The 22879-nt window shown below is 40.4% G+C and overlaps 1 pseudogene across 1 annotated transcript in view; it reads left to right on the forward strand.

Annotated features, from left to right (window-relative positions):
* LOC311609352 (large ribosomal subunit protein uL10-like) overlaps positions 1-18017 on the forward strand; it is a 28762-nt pseudogene extending 10745 nt beyond the window's left edge. Inside the window, exon 2 of the transcript in view lies at positions 17441-18017. The product of the transcript in view is annotated as a large ribosomal subunit protein uL10-like (transcript). The remainder of the gene's footprint in view (positions 1-17440) is intronic.
* Positions 18018-22879: the final 4862 nt, after the last annotated feature.

Below are 22879 nucleotides of genomic sequence, written 5' to 3' on the forward strand. Positions count from 1 at the left end.
GTCCACCAAACCAGCTCTGCAGAAAGTACTAGAAATATTATCTTAGACTAAAGTGAGAAATAAACATATCTAAGAATTTATAAGTAAGGAAAAGAGAATCAATAATCACTGAAACACAAAACAGAACAAAGTAGCAAAACCCACAACAGCAGCAGTCAACTCACAGCTTTAAACACAAAGGTCTCAGGTCCTGAATAAAAAGACACAGATTAGCTGAATGGATTAAGGTAATAAAATCCATCTTTCTGTTGTCTTCATGCAACTCATTTTATCTTCAAAAATAGAAACTACTCGAAGTAAAGAATGGAAAAAGGTATTCCAAACAAATGACACAAAGAAGTAAACAGATGTCATTAACCTAGTATCTGAGAAAATGAACTTCAATCAAGGTGGAAGAGATAAATCTGGGGACATGCCCTGAACTCTGACACACAGAATTTCTTAAAAAGCATAACACTGGGCTTAGAGATACAGATTAACTCCAACTCAGTAACAGTAGGGGACTTCAGTACCTCACTTTCTCTGATATAGAAGTCACTGAACAAAAATAAACAGAAACATCAGCTGTAAAGCTGCTTTGAGACTGAAGAGATAGATCAGAGGTTAAGAGCACTGACTCCTCTTCCAGAGGTCCTGAGTTCAATTCCCAGCAACCACATGGTGGCTCATAACCATCTATAATGTGATCTGATGCCCTCTTCTGGCCTGCAGGTGTACATGCAGGCAAAGCACTGTATACATAATAAATAATTAAATCTTAAAAATACAAAACAAAACAAAACAAAACAAAGCTGCTGTGAACATGGTTGAGCAAATGTCCTCGGTGGAGCATCTTTTGGGTATATGCCCAGGAGTTGTATAGATGGGTCTTGAGGTAGAGCTATTTCCAATTTTCTAAGAAAGTGCCAAATTGATTTCCAAAATGGTTCTACAAGTTTGCACTCCCACCAGCAATGGAGGAATGTTCTCTTTCTCTACATCCTTGACAGCAAGTGCTGTCACTTGAGGTTTTTTGTTTGTTTGTTTGGCTGGTTGGTTGGCTGATTTGTTTGGTTTGGGTTTTTGCTTTTGGTTTTTTGGGTTGTTTGTTTGTTTGTTTTGTTTTGTTTTGTTTTGTTTTCTAGAGACAGGGTTTCTCTGTGTAGCCTTGGCTGTCCTGGACTTGCTTTGTATACCAGACTGGTTTTAATCTCAGTGATCTGCCTGCCTCTGCCTCCCTCAGTGCTGGGATTAAAGGCCTGTGTCAATTCAATTAAGTTTTTTATCTTAGTCATTCTGACAGGTATAAGATGGAATCTCAGAGTCCTTTTGATTTGTATTTCCCTGTGACTAAGGACATTGAGCATTTCTTTAAGTGGCTTTTTAAAAATGGGTTATTTTGTTTGTTGTTATATATATATCCAATATATATAATATATTGGATATTAGCCCTTTGTCGAATGTAGAATTGGTGAAGATCTTTTTTCAATATGTAAGCTGCCATTTCGCTCTATAAACATACTACAATACACAGACCAAAAGAATATAAGTAACAAGAAGGACCCAAGGGAGGATGCTTAAATGTCACTCAAAAGGAGAAATAGTGGTCAAAGAGAAGGAACAAAGTAGGAGAGAGAAATAATGGTGGATATCAGACTTGGGGAAAGCAGGGCATGGGAGAACAGAAGGCCTGCAGAGAAAAGAAAAATTGTGGGCTGGGGCATCTCAGTGACAAGCTGGAGACCTAAGTCAGAATAGGCTTCTGGGAAGATATGAGGGGGACCCTAGCTTAAACTCCTAGTAGCAGGGGTCATGGAGACTGAAAAGGACATCCTCTAACTAAACAAGACTCCTAGAGAAGGGAGGAGAACACCAACCCACCCACAAAAACTTCGACCCAAACTTTACCCTGCCTACAAGTTGTACAGGGATAAAAATAGAGCATAGAGTAGATACTGAGGGAATGTCCAACTAATGCCTGGTCCAACCCAAGACCCACCCGATGGAACAAAGCCAACCCCTGACACTATTAATGATACTCTGCTATGGTTGCAGGCAGGAGCCTAGCAGTGCTGTCCTCAGAGAGGTTTCAACCAGCAGTGGTTTAAAACAGATGCTAAGACTCACAGTCAAACACTGAATGACACATAGGGAGTCCTGTGGAAAAGGGAGGGGGAGGCTTGAGGTGACAGAAGCTCCACAAGAAGACCAAGAGAGCCAACTAACCAGGGCCCAGGACCATTCATGAACGAAACCTAAGCCCCCTACACAGATGTAGCCAATGGGCAGCTCAGGCTTAATGTTGGTACTCTAGAAAGGGGAGTGGTGGCTGTCTCTGACATGGACTCTGTTGCCTGCTTTTTGATCACTTCCCCTGGTGGGACTGCCTAGCCAGTCCACAGGGGAAAAGAATGCGCTCAGTCTTGATGCGACTTGATGAGCCGGGCATGGATGCTCCCTGGAGGGTGGGACTGGGAAGAGAAGAGGGAGGGAGCTATAATCAGGATATATAAAGACTCAACAAATTTATGAGCTAGCTATTTGATAAGACAAACAATATTGACAGAGTCTTGTCCCAGTTAACCAAAAGAAAGAGGTAACCCAAATTAACAGGTTCAGAGATACACAGGAAAATATTTTAATAAACACCTTAAAAATTCAGAATATAAGGAAGTACTTTAAGAAGTGCAATCTGTTGAGTTATAAATAGTAAAGTGAGTTTCTAGATTCATCCAAACCACTAAAGTTAAAGCAGGAAGATATTTGAAAGAGGTCCATAACAAATAAAGAGATCAAAATAATAATTTTAAAACTTCTAACTAGAAAAAAAAAACAGACCTAAATAGTTTCACAGAAGAGCTTGGCCAGATTTTTAAAGATATACAACCAATTGTACTGGCTGGTTTTGTGTCAACTTGACACAAATTAGAGTCATCAGAGAGGAAGGAGCTTCATTTGAGGAAATACCTTCAAAATGTCCAACTGTAAGACATTTTTCAATTAGTGATCAATGGAGGAAGGCCCAGCCCATTGTGGGTGGTGCCATCCTGGGCTGCTGGTCCTGGGTTCTATAGGAAAGCAGGCTGAGAAAGCCACATAAAGCAAGCCAGTAAGCAACACCCCTTCATGGCCTCCGCACCAGCTCCTGCCTCTAGGTTCCTGCCCTGCTTGAGTTCCTGTCCTGACTTCCTTTGGTGATGAACAGAAATGTGGAAGCATAAACTGAGTAAACCCTTTTCTCCACAATTTGCTTTTTGGTCATGGTGTTTCATCACAGTAATAGATGCCCTAACTAAGACACAAATACTTCTCAATTTATTCAAGAAAATGGAAAGAACAATTCTAAACCCCTCTATCAAGCCAATATTATTTTAATACCAAAACTAAATAAATATACAACAAAAAAAATTGTAGGTCAATATCCTTCATGACTATAGCTGCAAAAAAATGCTCAATAAAATACTTGTAAACTGAATACAGGAATATATCAAAATGATCATCCACTACAACCAACTTGGCTTTATCCCAGAGATGCAGAGATGGTATAACATATGTAAATCAATAAATATAATAAACCATATATGTGAACTTAAGAGCAAAAACTGCATAATCATTTCAACATATTCAGAAAAGGTTTTGGCAAAATCCAACATGCCTTTGTGAGAAAAGTCCTAGAGAGAGTAAGACTGAAGGAAATACACTTCAGCTTAATAAAGTCTATCTAGGACACACCCACAGTCAACAGCATCTTTTTTGTTTGTTTGTTTATTTGTTTGTTTCTTGAGACAGGGTCTCCCTGTGTAACATTAGCTATCCTGCACTCACTTTGTAGACCAGGCTGGCCTTGAACTCACAGCAATCTGTCTGCCTCTGCCTCCCAAGTGCTGGGATTAAAGGTGTGTGCCACCACACCCAGCAACAGCATCTTAAATGGAGAAAGGCTTGAAGCAATTCCACTAACACCAGGAACAAAACAGAACTGTCAGCTATTACTACTCTATTTCAACATGGTGCTTGAAGCACTAGCTAGAGTAATAAGGCAAGTGAAAAAAATTAAAGGGATACAATAGGACAAGAAGATATAAAGTTATTCCTGTTGGAAGATGGTATCCTAAATATTCTTCCAGAAAACATCTAGAAATGATCAACATTCCCAAGCAAAGTGGCAAGATACAAAATCAACTTACAAAAACCAGTAGCCTTGGAGACTGATGAGATGTCTTGATGGTCAAGCACACTCTTGTAGAGGGTTCTGTCCTTAGCATCCACATAATGGTCACTACCATCTGTAATTCCAGTTCCAGAGGATTCAACAACTTTTTCTGACTTCTGTGAACACCAGGCACACATGCAGTGTACATACACACGTGCAGGCAAAAAGCTCATATACATAAAAAATTTAAATCTAAAAAATAAAAATCAGTACCATTTCTACATATCAGTATCAAACATGTTGAGGAAAATATCATGAAAATGTCTCATTGACAATAAATTAAATATCTAAGGATAAACCTAACCAAGGTGGTAAAAGACCTCTATAATGAGAACTTCAAATCTTTGAAGAAAGAGATTGAGGAAGATTCCAAAAGATGGAAAGACCCCTCGTGCTCATGGATAGTAGAATTAGTATTGTGAAAATGACTGTCTTATAAAGATCAGTTTATAGATTTGATGCAATAGCAATCAAAATCTTGTAACATTACTCATAGAATATATTCACAGAAGTAAAAAAAATCATAAAATTGATATGGAACCACAAAAAAACCCAGAAGCCCAAAGCAATCCTGATTTTAAAAAATAATGATGCTGGTGGTAGAACCATACCTGATTTCAAGATAAATTACAGAGCTATTGTTTAAAAAAAAAAAAAAAAAAAAAAAGACAGCATGGAATTTGGCACAAGCATGGGTATAGTTACAGCCACTTCTTAGTTGGAAAAATGCAAAAAACACACACTGGGTAAAATACAGCATCTTCAACAAATGGTTCTGGGGAAACTAAATGTTCACACTCATAAGAATGAAATTTGACCTGTATCTATTATCCTGCACAAAAACTAATGCCACATGGATCAAATGCCCAAACATAAAACCTGAAATACTGAAGCTTCTAGAAGAAAACATAAACTATGCCCTGTAAGATATCAGTATAGGAAAGGCTGGTCTGAATAGGACTACATTTGCTCAGAAATTAAGAGCAACAACTGACAACCGAGACCTCATAAAACTGAAACACTTCTATACAGCAAAGAAAATAATCAATTGATTGAAGAAGAGGGCCACAGAGTGGGAGAGAAATCTTTGCCAACCACACATTTAATAAAGGATGTGTGGTGGTTTGAATGAGAATGCCATACATATATTCATATGTTTGAATGCTCGGTCTCCACTTAATGGAACTGTGTGAGAAGGGTGGAGTGGGTGTGGCCTTGTTGGAGTTATTCCTTATAGGCTCAATTTTCTTAGCCAATATATTTTATTAACAACTTAGTGACCGAGCATACATCACTTATAACCCGACTAACCAAAACAATAGGAAATGAGGATTAATGGACACAATAACAAAACCTTAAGGATATCAGTTCCAAGGAACGATTCTCTGGGTGTGAGCTGCAGGATTTCTTCTGCTGGAACCTGGGGTAACCAGAACCCGGAACCTCAGCAGGAGCCCGGAGCCCTGAAGCCTTCCCTTGAGCGGTTCTCTCTAGGAGCTTCTTGAAGTGCAGCGACGAACAGTCAAATCTATCCCAAGTCTCCAAAAAGCCCCACCTCCAGTTCTGGGCTCATTTATATATCTCCTCCCAGAGTCTGTTCACGGGATCTTTTCAGCTGGCAACACTTAAGCTCCTGCACGAGGTGGTTGCTTTTCTAGTGAGTTAACCTCACCTGTTCTCTCACGAGACTGTTCCGATACCACACTTGGAATCCTAAAAAACAGGTTTGTCTCTCCTTCAATGCCTGAGTGGGGGCCTTGAGGTTTCAAAATGCCCACTTGGCCCTGAGTCTCATTCTCTGCCTGTGACTTGTGGATCAGATATGAACCCTCAGCTACTTCCCCAGCACCATGCCTGCCTGTCTGCCTCCGGCCTGCCATCACACTCCCCACCATGATGATCGTGGGTGGACTCACCCTCTGAAACTGTAAGCAAGCCCCAATAAAATGCTTCCTTTTATAAGTAGCTTTGGTTATGGTGTGTCCTTACAATAGAACAGTAACTAAGACAAGACTACTATCCAGAATATACAAATAACTCAAAAACAAAAGAGTGAAGAAAACGGATGACTCAATTAAAATATAAGTTATCAATCTGAACAGGGAGTTCTTAAAAGAAGAAATAAAAATAGCTAAGAAATACCTTTAAGAGTGTTCAACAATCTTGGCAATTAGGGAAATACAAATTAAAAGTACTTTGAGATTTCATTTTACCCTAATCAGAAAGGCTAAGATCAAGAACAGAACTGACAACAAATGCTGAGGACAGTGTAGGGAAGCAGGAAGCTCACTCACTCCTAGTAGAACTGCAAACGATGGTAACCGCTGCAGGAAATCGCTGTGAAGAATTTTCCAAATTCTAAAAATAGATCTGTCACATGACCCAGATATACCACTCCTCCTCATATGCCCAAAGAACTCGGCGTCATATTCTATACATCTTTATGGCTGCTCTATTCACAATTACAGCCAGGAACTAGAAACAACCTAAATGTCCTTTCACTGATGAATGGGCAATGAAAACGGGGTTCAAATGTACTGTGGAATATCACTCACCTGTAAAGAAAAGTGGAACCATGAAATTTGGAGGTAAATGTATGGACTTAGAAAAATATTATACTGAATAAAGTAACCCAGACACAGAAATACAGATGCTATATGTTCTCCCTTATTTGTGGATCATATCTCTGAATATTTAAATGTGAGTATATATCTTGTAGTAACCACAGAAACTGGGAAAGTTAAAAAAGGTCATGGTGGTGGAGCTGTAGAGAGGTGTATACTCCAACAGGACTGCTATGAGGGGGAAAATGAAAAGAAAAAAGAACTATGCACAACCAACAATAACAACAAAACAGGGAGATTTTTATCTGGGGATAGAGGGGGGAAGACAATACAGGGGAATAGAATGAAAGGAGGGATGAAGAACACCCAGGATTATTGAAAAGTCATAGAGAAGCATATGTTTACTTAAATATATAGATAATACATAAAACTATATACAATGTAAATGAGGTTATGCTATTTGGAGTTACAAAGCTCCCTCCAAGAATCTTAGACTATATAACAAAAGCCCTAGTACGAGGCATGGACATCTAAGTTGTTAGTGAGCAGAGCCCAAGAGACTCCCCAAAAACAATATAGGCCATCAGCTTTGCCCTTGGTTGCCTCTCAAAACTCGAAAGGAAGACCCTATTGTGGAAGACACAACACGCTTCAGATGCAACTTGGAAGAAGAAAACTGTAACTGATTTGGAAGCCTCTCCATGAGAATTAGCTCTTATACCAATGGTGTTCTGAAAGCTGCCAAGGGAGAAAAACAATCAACAGTTTTATTCAACCATAAAGCCTACAAATCACATGACCAACACAGCAAAATATCCCAGTGGTGCAATTGTGGTACTTCCATCCAGGGCATAACCAATAGCTTTCTAATTGTACATAAGGGCCACTCAGTAGGAGGGAATTGGTGCCTGGTACTGTACACCTAGCCAACCAGCCACCCTTGCTGAGGTTATTGATTTTAGAGGAGAACCTACTACTGTCACTTTCCTAAACCAATATGATTCCCAACCTTATCCTTACAGTGACAGATAAGTATAGCTTTCACCCTTTGTCAAAGAAGTTTCTTTTAATAGCAAATGGAGACTATCACAGAAATCTACAATTGGTCAAATTTCCAACAACTAACCAAGGGGTGCCCAACACTGACTGGTACATTTACAACAAAACTCCTACAACTCAGGTAACATCACAGAAACAGGGGCAGAAAGACAAGAGCCAGAGGGCCAGAAAGTCTCCCACAAGGTAAAGATTTTTATGCGTGACAGGAAGCCACACCTCTGAATTGTCAACCATGCGGTTGTCTAACAAGACCTGACCAATGACTGCATCAGTTGACATGCCAGTGTAGATGGGGAAAATCTCACAAGGCTTTACCCTAGATGAAGAGCTATGGGTAATTAATGGCTGCTGAGGGAGGGGGCTTAGCATCTCCAGGGACGAGCCCCCTGATAAGTTACTTAATACCAAGGACAGCCCTATGCACAAATGCATATAAGACATATTAAAAATTGACTCAGCAGGTTCCACTGTGTGTGTGTTTGGCATAGGCATATGAACAATAATAATTAAAGAAAAGGCTATAAATTTGAGAGGTTGTGGGGGATACGGGAGGAGCTGGAGGAGGAGAGGTTAGAAGAGAAATGATGTAAATACAATATTCATGTATAAAATTCTCAAATATATGTTAAAAATTATTTGGGAGGGGTATATCAAGCCCAAGACCATACCAATGCCAAGCACGTATTATGTGCCTAGACCTTCAGTGCAGTGGTTCTCAATCTGTAGGTCATAACCCCTTTAAGGGTTGAATAACTCTTTTACAGGAGTCACATATCAGATATCTTACATATCAGAAATGTATATTACTATCCATAACAGTAGCAAAATTATAGTTATGAAGTAGCAATGAAATGGCTGGGGGTTACTACAACATGAAGAATTGTATTATAGGGTTGCAGTATTAGGAAGGTTGAGAACCATTGCTGTAGCAGGTCTGATTAGATGAGATGTTATTGGCTAGAATTTCCATTGCAGATGTCTATAAGGATATGGCCCTTCAGCATTAAAAATAGAAATGGTTGGACATTGCCTCAATCTCTGCTCTATGTGCTCTATCTTTGTCCCTGAAGCAATGTCCAGCCAACGCCTGGTCCAACCCAAGACCCACCCCCATAGGAGAAAGCCAAACCCTGACACTATTAAGAACACTCTGCTATGCTTGCAGATGGGGGCATCTCACAGTTGTCCTCTGAAAGGCTCCATCTAGCAGCCATTCAAAACAGATGCTGAGACTCACAGCCAAAAACTGGACAAAGCTTAGGGAATCTAGGCAGAAAGTGGGGAGAAGGATAAAAAGACCTAGAGGTGACAAGGGCTCCACAAGAAGACTGACAGAGCCAATTAACCAGAGCCCAGAGGAGCCTATGGAGTCTAAAGCACCATCAAGGACCATACAGGGACCGGGCCTAGGTCCTCCACATGGATGCAGCTGATGGTCAGCTCAGGCTTTGTGTGGAGCCACCAGTAAGGGCAGTAGGAGCTCTCTCTCTGACATGGACTCTGTTGTCTGCTTTTCAATCACTTCCCCCTGACAGGACTGCCTTGCCAGGCCACAGGGGAAATGGGCAAACAGTCCTGATGTGACTGGATGAGCTGGGGTGTAAAGGTAGGGCCCCTCCCCCTTTTCTGAGGAATAGGAGAGGAGGAAGGAGAAGGGAGGGTGGAACTGGGAGGAGAAGAGGGAGGGGGCTATAACTGGGACGTAAAGTGAATAAATAAATTAGTTAATTAAAAAAATCTAGAAAAGACTTTTAGTTAAAAATTGAGAGGGAGTAAAATCTATGTTCAGAAGCTGCCTTTTAGTATCTTTATTATTTATCTTTCCGTGTCATTTTTAGTGTATGCTATCATGTGATTTTTTTTTTTTTTTGCTATGGTGTCTTAAGAACCTTGTAATCCAGTTTTAATCATTTCTGAAATTTAAAAAAAAAAGGCTTAAGATGTACATAAAACAAATGTACTGCCTTTATAATGATGAGAGAATTTCATTGAATTTAATACCCTGAAGCAAGCATTGTTCTTCATTACTAGAAATAGAAACCCAAAGGAACTTTGCTCAGCCTGTCTCTCCAGACCTACTCCTCGCCCTACAGCAGCCGCCAAAGCACTGCCTCCATTCCCAGGGCCTCTGCTTCTTGGTGTGAACCCAGGGTTCCCTTCGCTTTTTTCCACTAACCTCTCAGTCCATCTCCATTCCTTTGTATCAGCCGCAGACCTACAGAAGGATTCTCTACCAAGGACTCCCACTAGCCACACTGGCACTGGGCTAGGACTTGGATAAGTAACTTGTCACTACCCTTTCTGTCCTCCATTCTGGTCTCCAGAATTACAGTTCCTGCAGCAGCCCACTCCTCCCATCTTACCTCTGCTCCCTAGAGGATCCTGCTGCAGATCCCAGTCCTGCTAACTCTTTCCTGCCGCCTCCTCTCAGCCTTTTCTCCTAGCCCATTTTCATCCCTTTGCATCATCAGTCAACCCACAGAAGCACTCTCCAACAGGGACCAAACAGCCACCACACTTGCTTAGGAATAAATAATCCCAGAACTGTAAATCAAAAGAAAGGGGAGAGAAAACCCACACCATAACAACAAAGAAACTAGGAATCAACTAACGCTACTCCTTGATAACTCTCAATTCCTCAGCAAGAAGATACAGACTAACAAATTGGACTAGAAACCAAGATCCAACTTTCTGCCTCATCTAAGAAACACTCCTCACCGTCAAGGATAGCTATGACCCCAGGGTAAAAGATGGGAAAAGATATTTCAAGCAAATGGACCCAAGAAGGAAATAGGTATAATTATTTTAATGTTAGACAAATAAACTTCAAACCAAAACTAATCACAGAAGATAGGGGATAGCACTATATTTTCATCAAAGGAAAAAAAATTCATCAAGAGGACATTGCAATTCTAAACATTTATATACCAAACACAGGGCATCCAAGTTCATGAAAGAAACACTATTACAGCTAAAATCACGCATTGACCCCTATACCGTGTCATAGTCAGGATGAAACACTATGACCAAAAGCAACTTGAGAAAAGGGTTTATTTGGCTTATATTTCAGCATCACTGTTTATCATCGAAGGAAGTCAGGACACGAACTCTAACAGGCAAGGAATCTGGAGGCAGGAGCTGATGAAGAGGACTGGGGAAGTGCTGCTTACTGGTTTGCTCATCATGGATGCTTTTTTTTTTTTAAATAGAATCCAGGATCACCAGCCTAGGGATGGTACCACCCACAATGAGCTAGGTCCTCCTCTATCAATCACCAATTTTAAAAATGTCCTACAGGTTTGCCTCTGGGCCCATCTTATGGAAACATTTTCTCAATTGAGGTTCCCTCATCTCAGGCAATTTTAGCTTGTGTCAAATTGACATAAAACTATCCAAGACAATTGACGCCTTATCAGCTTGAGACACAAACAAATCACTGTTGAGCCACAACCTTTTCTTTCTTGTTCATACTCAAGATTACACATTAATATTGACATCACAATATAAAATATTTTACAAACTTATAAGTTCCACAGTTTTACAATTCAAACATTTTTAAAAATTCAGCCTCTTGAAAAAAATCTAAAGTCTCTTTTAAAACCCACAAGTCTCTTATAAAATTAAAAATAAATTAAATATTTTCCAAGGTGTAACCACAATCTGAACAAAGCAAAACCGAACTCTAATTGTGTAAATAATTCAATGTCCAATGTATGGGATTCACGTATGATCTTCTGGGCTCCTTCAAAGGGCTTGGGTCATTTCTCTAGCTCTGCTCTCTGAAGCACACACATCTTGTCTTCTAGGCTCCACCAGGCTCCACTTCATTGTTGCTGCTGTTCTGGATGGTCATACCATGGTACTAGCATCTCCAAAACACTGGGAACTCACTCTCACCAATAGCCTCTCTGGGCTCTCTTCAAGGACTTGCTACACAGTGCCAAGTCTTGCCTTCTCTCCATGACCTCTTTATGCCTTCAAACCAGTATCGCAGGGGTGAGGCTTCTACTATCAAGTTCAGCTGCAAGTACATGGTATACATTGGACACCTCTAAAACACAACTTCTCTGTATTTACTCTGAGCAAACACTTCCAGGAAGATTTCACCTCATGGATGATGTTCTCTTCTTAATCACAGCTAATTCCTGAGCTCCAGCTGACCATATCAATTGTCCCAGTAAAGAAAGGGCTTTACTTTAGTGGCTCTGGTCTTTTGTTAATCACAGCTGATTCTTCAGCCTCAGCTAAGCAGAACCACAGATTCTTAAAGCTAAATATGCAATCACCCCAATAAAGTCTTTTAGATGGCTCCCAAATTTCCATATAGAACCTCACAAGACAGGCCTCCATCCTCTGCATTTCTCTTATGATGCTTCTCTTCCACATTCCCACAGAACAGCCCACTGAACTCTCAATATCCAAGGGATTTTCCAGTTCAGAGTTCCAAAGTCCTACAATCCTCTCCGAAACACATGGTAAGGTCTGTCTCAGAAGTACCCCACTTCTGGTACCAATTTCTGTCTTACTCGGGGTTACCATTGCTGTGCTAAAACACCATGACCAAAAGCAATGTATGGAGGAAAGGGTTTACTTGGCTTACATTTCTGAACCATTGTTTATTATCAAAGGAAGTCAGGACAGGTATTCTAACAAGCCCGGTATTCTAACAAGCCCGGAAACTAAAGGCAGGAGCTGACGGAGAGGGCAAAGAAGAGTGCTGCTTACTGGCTTGCTCACCATGGCTTGCTCAGCTTGCTTTCTTATAAAACCTATGATTATCAGACCAGGGATTGCACTACCCACAATGAGCTAGGTCCTCCTTCATCAATCACTACTTTAAAAAATGTCCTGGAGGCTTACCTAAGAAAATCTCCATCTTATAGAAGTATTTTCTTAATTGAGATTCACTCCTCTAAGATGACTTTAGCTTGTGTCAGGTTTATATAAGACTATCCAATATTCACAGTGATAGTGAGTGACTCTGGTATCCCACTCTTACCAACAGACAGGTCATCCAGACAAAAACTAAACAGAAAAATGCTGGTGTTAAATAGCATCATAAATCAAATGGGCCTAATAGACGTCTACAGAATATCCCACCAAATGGTGAACGATATACTTCCTTTTTAGCAGCACATGGAATGTCCTCCAAAATTGACCACATACTAGAGCCCAAAGCAAATTTCAATTGTGGGAAAGATTAAGCTTTGTCACAGGTGGAAACAGTCTTGGCGGGCTTTACCCTTGGGGCACCCCATGAATACCTTGTGACAGACTGAGTGGAGCCATCCTGGGCCTGGAATTCAAGAAGCAGACCTGGGAACCCCACCTGGGCTCAACGGGAGAAGGAGACCGCCCTTCCCATGTGACTCAGGCAGGTGGGGAGGAGAGAACAACAGGTTTAGCCCGGGCTTGAGAATGTGTGGAACAGCGAATAGGCTGGACCAGCACGCGGGCCAGAGAGACACCTAAGGACCTGTCCCGTGGAACAGATACAGGAAGGTTCACTCTTTTGTCCCTTTAACCTTTTTTCCTTCTTGTGTAAGCTAGTTGGGTTGTATAATAAAGTTTAATTGTTAAGAAACAGAGCCAACATTCAATAGACATAAGAAAACTGAAATAGCATCATGCAGCCTATCTGACCACCAATGTACATATTCAATGCAATCCACATCAAAATTCCAATACAATTATTCACAGTAATTGAAGGGAAAAATTAAACTCCATATAGACATGCAGAGAAGGGGGGGAGGGAGGGAGGGAAAGGGAGAGGAGGAGAGAGAGAGAGAGAGAACTGCTGGAGCCATCACCATCCCAGATTTCAAGTTGTATTACAGGGCTAAAGTAATAAAGACAACGTGTATGGTATTAGTATAAAAACAGCAGCAACTATGTTGATCAATGGAATCATATTGAAGACCCAGATACAAGTTCACAATTCCATGGACATCTGTTTTTTAACAAACAAGTCAAATATCAACACTAGAGAAAAGAAGGTACCTTCAACAAATGGTACTGGTCAAACTTGATGTAGAATCTACCACCCTGCACAAAAACTCAACTCCAAGTGGATGAAGGACCTCAACATAAGACACAATACACTGAACCTGATGGAAAAGTAAACAAGAATAAGATTAAACTCATTGGCACAAGAAAAGACTTTCTGAACAGGACACCAGCAGCACAAGTGCTAAAAAGTGTCTGTACAGTAAAGGACACAATCTTTTAGACAAAGTGACAGCTTTAAAAATGAATGAAGATCTTTACCAATTACACATATAATAGAAGGTTATTATCTTGAGTACATAAAGAACTAAAATCACCAAATATCAAGAAAACAAACAACCCAACTGAAAAATGGAGTACAGAACTAAACAGAGAGTTCTCAAAAAAAAAGAAAAGAAAAAAAAGAAAGAAAGAAAAAGAAAAAGAAAAGAAAAGAAACACAAGTGACTAAAGAAATGTTCAATGTCCTTATCCATTAGGGAATTGCAAATTAAAACTACTTTGAAATTTCATCTTACTCTAATGATAATGGTCAAGATCATTAACACAAATGACAGCTCATGCCACAGAAGATGTGGAGCAAGGGATGTCTGGAGGGAGTGCAACCTTGGATAGTCACTATGGAAATCAGTGTGGCAGTTCCTGGGAAGCTGGGAATAGTTCTCAAGATCTAGTTGCACCACTCATGGGGGTATACATCATCACCTCTATATCCTAGTACGGAGATACTTGCTCATTTGTGTCCATTTCTGCTCTATTAATAATAGCCAAATATCAGAAACAGCCTAGATGCCCATCAGATTATGAATGGATAATGAAAATATGGTACATTCACACAATGAAATACTATTCAGCTGTTAAGAAAAATAAAACTATGAGATCTGCAGGCAAATGAAATTATCTAGGAAAAAATTATCCTCAATGAGGTGGCAAAGACCTAAAAAGATAAATACTGTATGCTTTATCTTTTATGCGGATGTTAGCTTTTAAGATTTCTATATGTTTTCTACAACTGGAATAACTACAGAGGTTAATTATCTAATAATAAACTAGTGAGGATGAGAGGATCTCCAAAGGAAGGAGGATTAGAAAATACTATTATGGAGAGACAAAGGGGAATTAGATGAATTAAGTAGGGGGAAGAATGAAAGAAAAGTATAAAGGGGGTAATATGAGGGGAAACAATATTAAAGGCCATTTGAAAAACCATATGGAACTCTACTGCTATAGAAGCTTCATAAAGATATATACATATATTAAAAGAATCTAAAAGAAATAACAAAAAAAAACCCCAAATAATAGGGAAGACAAGTGTCCCAACTGAATAGCTTATGTCACCAAGAAAAAAACTCTAGTGCCACAAATGGGTTATATCTTGTTTAGCTGTTCGCCCAAGGGGTCCCATGAAAACCCACAAATATCACAGATTACTTGTGAAGGCTTCTGGTTACTCTCAACAACCTGACTGTAAGATTCTATTGCTAAAGGCAATCCTTATGTGTGTCATGGAACACGAAGACATTGACATATTGTCCAACTAGAAGCTTCATCCCTACTATTATTAACGGTACTGTAAGGTACCAGAGGACAAAAGCAATCATCAATATTACCCAGCTACAAACCCTGTGACCTATAACAGTTACCTGCCTGCAAGATATACTAATGGAATAGTAGCACAAACGTTATAGAAACAACCAACTGTTCTTTAAATTTTAATTTAAGGCCCACCTCATGATATGGAACCTAAAAACTGATACCTTTAAATTGGCTAAGAACCTGAGACTAGATAATTCACAGGCTTAGGAGAAAACCTACCACTGTAATTCTGCTAATGGAACATAGCAATAAAATGGCTCCTAATGATATTCTGATAGATCCATAAATCAGTGTTTTGCTCAACCCTTACCAGAGAAGCTTCTTCTTGCAATGTCTTGGAATGAACACAGAGACCTACAACTGGGCACTGTGCAGAGAGTGGGAGACTTTGAAACACTCAGTTCTAAATGGGATGTTTTCATCAAACCAACTCCACCTCAAGGCTCAAGGATCTGTGCAGAAGAGAAGGAGGAAAGACTATAGAGCCAGAAGTAATGAATGACTCCAAGAAACAATATCTTCCGGACACAATGGTACTAAAAGCACATGTGAACTCATAGATACTATGGTAGCATGCACAAGACCTACACAGATCCAAACCAGATGGGGTTCCGGCACTAAGGGGGAAAGTCTGCAATTGATATCTGCTAGCAAAGGGAAAATCAGTTTTCTCCCATTGGCTTTCCCTGGCATATCAACCACACTCCAGGGTAGGCTTCATGCCCAGGAGCAGTTGGCCAGCACAAAACTAACTCAATGGTATGTCTGTGGGCTCTTTGTTTACTTTTTTCTTTATTTCTCCTTCTACAGAGAATATAATGCAGACACCCATCTGAACTTACAGGCGCTTAGATATTTGCCAATAAGTAGCCTCCGAGAGCATGGAGTGTTCCAGGTAGCTCAGTGACTGGCCAGGGACTCTCCTTGGTTACAGTCTCTCATAGGCTCATTTGGAAATAGGAGCATCTAAGAAGCCTTGAAGTTGCTAGAGAATGGGTCTACTCTCAAGGATGCCACACCTAGTCAGAGAGATGACAAAAACAATGTAGATAATCCATGGGTTCTGTATTCTATTGTTAGTACAAAGCAATGAACAATCTGTCCTACAAACCCGTTCTCCAGCGGCCAGTCTGAACACTCCACTCTATCTCCCTGGGAATGGAGTTGGAATGCAACAGCCTCTCGTGTATCCAGTCCAACATCTGTTACAGTATCCCACAGGCTCATTCAGAAACGTGAACATTTAAGAAGCCTTGAAGTTGTTCAGCCTCCTGGGTTTATACAGCTTGATGGATATAAAAACTTAGCAGGTCTATCAATGTTCCTTTATAGGTGGAACTTCACCATTAGATCCTGAGCCTCCTCCCAAAATCTAAGTTGCCAGCAGTGCAAAAACATCGCATCTGCATCCCTAGTTCCATCTTCTCACTGTGGGCCTAAGTTGCCCGAGGCCACGGTCATGATTCTTAGTGTGTATCAGAATTCAAGAATTAGCAACTGGGCGGTGTGATGTGTGCCTTTAATCCCAGCACTTGAAAGGCAGAGGCAGGCAGATCTCTTTTGAGTATCAGGTCAGCCAGGTGTACTTAGGAAATCCTAGGGCAACCAATACTACACAGAGAGGTTTTGTCTCAAAAAGAATTAGCACAGACTTTTGTATACAAATAAAGAGAAATACAGTATATATATGCATATATAATGGATATTTTCCAGCAGCATGAATACCCAGTCACATATAATTTATTTTCTCATCTAAAATATACTTTTCTATATAGTAACTTATTTGGGCTTTCCTACTGCTCTGAGATATGCAGTCATCAGGCAAGTGTCATTATCCTTTCAGACATCAGAGATGGAATGTTCAGAATGTCAAATAACTTTCTTAAAATATCTCCAAACAATGAAAACAGAACTTCATCTCCAGTCCGGGTCTGTCTACTGTTACGTTATCAGACTGCGTAGTTACATTGTGCATCAACGTATTGCACATCCGCCTTAATTACAGAATATATGTGATCTCTAGGTTTTACAGGTTTTACAGTATCAGGACCAAGGAGGACCTCACCAGGATTAGTGACATGCTGCTGGCCAATAAGGTGCCGGCTACTGCTAGGGCTGGTGTCATCACCCCGTACGAGGTCACTGTGGCAGCTCAGAACACTGGCCTGGGGCCTGAGAAGACCTCGTTCTTCCAGGCTTTGGGCATCACAATTAAAATCTCCAGAGGCACCATTGAAATTCTGAGTGATGTGCAGCTGATAAAAACTGGAGACAAAGTAGGAGCCAGTGAGGCCACATTGCTGAACATGCTCAACATCTGACCCTTCTCCTTTGGGCTGATCATCCAACAGGTGCTTGTCAGTGGCAGCATTTATAACCCAGAAGTGCTTGACATCACAGAACACACTCTGCACTCTCACTTCCTAGAGAGTGTCCAAATGTTGCCAGCCTCTGCCTGCAGACTGCTTACCCTACTGTTGCCTCAGGGCCACACTATCATCCATGGGTACAAGAGGGTCCTGGCTTTGTCTGTGGAGACTGACTATACCTTCCCACTTGCTGAGAAGGTCAAGGCCTCTTTGGCTGATCCATCCCCATGACACTGTAGATCAATGGTTTATATATTCAAGCCTGCTTCTGTTTATTTTGCTGTTCTGTAGATCAAACCCAGGGCCTTATGCCTGCCCCACAAATACTCTAATCCTGTGACCTCTAGTCTGTTTATTCTGTGTATGTAAAATACCTACTACTTCTCCCTCTAACCCTCTCCTGTTCTGTTGCTGGGAACCACACTCAGGATATTATACCAACCAGGTGCTACACACATGTTCTTATTAAGTTAAATAGTTTGCTTATTGTAGAGGTCTGAGGGACAGAGTTTCACCATATAGCCCAGGTCAGTCTGGAGCCCACCTAGCGCCCAAGCTGATGTTGAACTTGTGATCCACCTGCCTTGGCCTTCTGAGTGCTGGGGTCACAGACGAGTGTCAGCGTAGGGGATTTTAGGAATGTCGTCTTTCTTTCTTTTTCTTTTTTCTTTTTACTCTTTTATTTTAGACAAGGTCTCATGAATTTTATAGACTTTCCCCAAACTCAGTTTGTAGCAGAGGCTGGCCTTGAATTTCTGATCCCCTACAGATATGTGCCACCGTACCAGTTTAGGAGGTTTGTTTTAAAGCCTCTACCTTTTAAAGAGTGTGTCAGTGGACCCCACATCATTTAGCCTGCTCTCTAGACAGGAGCTGGCCTCTACTTTAGATATTATTTAATCTTTTAGCTCAGCTAACTCAGGTGTTAGAAAAAGAAACCAGTGACCGGGGGAATTTTAGATTTGACATGGAGATTTCAGGACAGAAATGAAGCTGTGAAGCAGATGGCTGGCTCATTTCTTCATTGGGTGGTTTAACACTGAATATTTTGTCGAGACCCCTAACCCCACCCCCACCCCCATCCTTTTTTTTTTTTTTTTTTTTTTTTTTTTTTTTTTTTGACTGGGTCTCTCTACATGGTCCTGACTGACCTGAAACTCACTATGTAGACCAGGCTTGCCTCAAACTCAAAGAGGTCCACCTGCTTCTGCCTCCTGAGTTGTGAGATTTAAAGCCACCACATCTGGCTTCCCTTTTTTCTTGTTATTGTTTTATTGTTCTTGTTTTCAGACAGGATTTCTCTGTGTAACAGCCCTGGCTGTCCTGGACTCACTTTTTAGACTAGGACAGCCAAGGCTACACAGAAAAACCCTGTGAAAAACAAAACAACAACAATAAAACAAAAGAGTAGAATTTACTATTGCATAGAATAATTGTGATACATTCAGATTTTGGAGAACTAAAGTAGCTAGGAGTGCTAACAATGCTCCCTGGTCCCTTTGTGTCGTTGTGGTCTATCTGTAAATGCCTTCTCCATTGTCTTTGAAGATGCCAGTGTCCAGCAGTATGTCCCATTGACGCAGTCAGAACTCAGCAGCTACCACAGGAAAGAGAAGCAGCTGTACTTGGGCATGTCAGTTGGTGTCATCCATGTTCAGCTCCTGTTTGGACAATCATGCTGGTGAGACTTTATGTGTGTAGCTTCTGACATTACTAAGATATAGAATCTCACAGCAAATTCCCCAACCTTCTGACTCTTACAATCTTTCTGCCCCGTTCCTCCGGCCCTTCAACCATGATCTCTGATTCTTAGGTTCAAGAGCTGGTTTGTAGATATAGCCACTGCGACTGGGCTCCACAGCTCTGCATTTTGATTGGTTGTCATTTTCTATAATGCTGTCCATCTGAGAAATTGCCTCGAACTACACTTAGATTAGAAGATTCCCAACTAGGAGCCTCAGGTTAGGAAAACCATGTAATATTTAACTTTCTGGGTTGTATTCAATGTGGTATTTCCTAGTTCTACCCATCGACTTGCAAAGTTCAGAGTTTTTTGTTTTGTTTTGTTCATTTTTTACTTCATTTTTGTTTGTAGGTGAATAGTATTCCAGATATATGTTTTAGTAGTAGCCATAGTTAGTTTGGTAGCCATAGTTTTAGTAGCTGTGAATATTGCTGAGCAAGTATCTGTGGAGCAGGATGTCAAGTCCTTTTGGCATATCTTAAGGAGTGGTATAATCGAATCATATGGTAGAATTATTTTAGCTTTTTGATAGTTCTCCACACTGAGTTTCAGAGTGCCTGCACCAGTTTGCAATTCCCTCCAACGGTAAATGAGGGTCCCCATTCTCCCACACTCCACTCAGCGTTCGTTGACCTCTCCCCTAATTGCTAGAGATGGTGACCTTTATATATATATATATATATATATATATATATATATATATATATATTAGCCATTTTTTCTTCTTTTGAGAGTTTCTGTTCAGATTTGAATGAGTTGTTTGGCTTTTGACTTAGCTTTTTAATTTCTTTATTCTGAGTGCTAACCCTCTCTCTGTCAGATGTGGAACCGGCAAAGACTCTTCCCCAATCCGTGGTGTTCCTCTTCACCCCGTTGCTTGTTTCTTTAGCTATGTAGAATCTTTTTAGTTTTATGGAGTCCTACTTGTCAGTTGTTGGCCTTAATTCTTGGACAACTGGAATCCTGCTCAGAAAGTCCTTTTCTATATATCTATATCCTGTAGAGAACTTCTTGTGTTTTCTTCTGATAGTTTCAGTGTTTTAGGTTTCATCTTTAGGTACTAGTCTATCTAGACTTAGTTTTCGTGTGAGGTGATAGCTACGTGTCTTATTTCAGTCTTCTGCTTGTCTGCGCATGTCTCTGTCACTCGCTCCTGTACTGCAGCTGTACTGGGAGGAAGTCGGTGTACATGGAGTCACTATGGTTGTCATATGACTTTGTTATTTAGGGTTGAAGGCATTTTAGAATAACTTGTTTACTTGTCTCTTTGTTCATGCTTTTATAAATCAAAAAAGTGCTGTGGAGAGACACGTGGGGATATGGGAGCTAGGAACCAGTCCTGCTGAGCTCCAGCCAGCAGCCAGGACCAGCATGTCAGCCATGTGAATAGGCTTTCTTAGGTCAGACAGTCCCAGTCAGGACACACAAGCTGCATCCTGCTCTCCCAAGTTGGTAGATGCACAGAGCAAACAAATATTTGCTAGTATTTTTTTTGGGGGGGGGGGGGTTTCGAGACAGGGTTTCTCTGTGTAGCCTTGGCCATCCTGGACTCACTTTGTAGACCAGGCTGGCCTCGAACTCACAGCGATCCACCTGCCTCTGCCTCCCGAGTGCTGGGATTAAAGGCGTACGCCACCACGCCCGGCTTTAATTGCTAGTATTTTAAGCCAACAATTTTGAGATGATTCACCTTCTAACGAATAACAGGAGTCCACTTTTCTAAGGCACATGCTGATCACCTTCATGCCACTGTGATATAATACCTGAAATAAACAACCTGAAAGAAGACAGATTCTTGTTGGCTTATAGTGTCACATATGTCACTTGTCACCCCTTGTCCGTAGTTGTGACAAAGAAGTTAGTACTTTATACTCAGGAGTATGTGGCACAGGAGTGATCACCACGCAGCAGATGGGAAGCAAAAGAAGAGAGAGAAGAAGAATCCTGTATCTCAGTAGCCCCTTCAAGGGATTATCCCAAGGACCTAACTTCCTCCCACTAGGTCCTACCCTGAAACACTCTCCTACCTCCTAATGTTGCGTAAGCTAGTGACCGCTTCAACACTCAGCCTTCTGGGAGACATTTAAGACCCAAACTAGAGTCAAAGACATACATCAAACTAGTTAAGCACTGTGAGTATTTTCATGTTTGTTTCACTTAGTTTTTTTCACATGAGAAAAAAATAAGTGAAGACAGCACCTTTTGATTTATAAAAGCGAGAAAAGGAGACAATTAAACAAATTGTTTTAAAATGCCTTCAACCCTAAATAATAAAACCATACTATAAATATGTTAGTATTTGGTTAAAAACTCTGTGAAAAGAATTAAGCCCTCAAGCTTTGACAGTTCCTTGAAGGCCTTCTAAATATAGGAAAATAAAACTGAAATTCATGTCACTTTGTTAATGACATCACTTAAAACTATAAGTTAATTAACTAATTAACAACTTAATTAACTCAGCACTTAATTTACTTACTTGAGTTCACTTGAATTCCCTAGACATGATTTAATGAACTTTCAGTGTAATTCCTGACTAACCATGTAAATTGTGCGATGTGTATCTGTTCAATTGAGTAGACAGTTCTTGAAATTAAATAGTTTAAGGCAGATGCTAAGCCTAACACTGAGCTTTCTTTTTCCTTCAAGAGAGAAATGTAAACTGAACTTCTGGTATAGAGTTTTCACACAGCACATTTTTTTCTTTCAAACTCAAAGCAAAATACCTGAATGTGTTGATTTGTTTAAATGTATCAAAAGAAAATTCACAAATTATCTAGCCACTGTGAAAAAATTTTATAATATTGAATGTGTATTTTCTAGACTCTTTTCAAGTTTTATTAGTTGTAATAATTAGACATGTTTATCATGACATTTCATATATATATATTCACCTCCCATTACCTCACTTGCTTTCTTTCCACTCTTGCTGATCCCTTCATCTTCTTACGCATCTAGCTTCTACTGTTACTTCTTTTTCGTTTGTTTGGCTGGTTAGTTTTGGTTTAGCTGAACCAACGAGTGTCATTCAAGTTGCTTATAAGAGCCTGGGTAAAGGGGTATTTTCAGAAGCATGGGCTATACTACTGAAGGAAATAGTAACTGCCTCCAGGGCCGAATGAGCTCCTCCTTTCTCTGTGATGATATTGATGGGCCCAGTCTTGCACAGGTTTTATACGGGTTATCACAGCTGAAAGAACTGCCTCCAGATCCAACAATACTTACAGAGCATGAGAGAAAAACCACTGTGCACTTCTCTTTTTCGTGTACTTGCTTATTTCACTCACTTGTTCAGAGATGAAACCCCATTAATCATGCTGTAGTCACTGGGGCTACCTTACTCTATTTTTCT

This window comes from Acomys minous, assembly GCF_964271855.1.
Source record: "Acomys minous genome assembly, chromosome: 2".
Lineage (NCBI taxonomy): Eukaryota > Metazoa > Chordata > Mammalia > Rodentia > Muridae > Acomys > Acomys minous.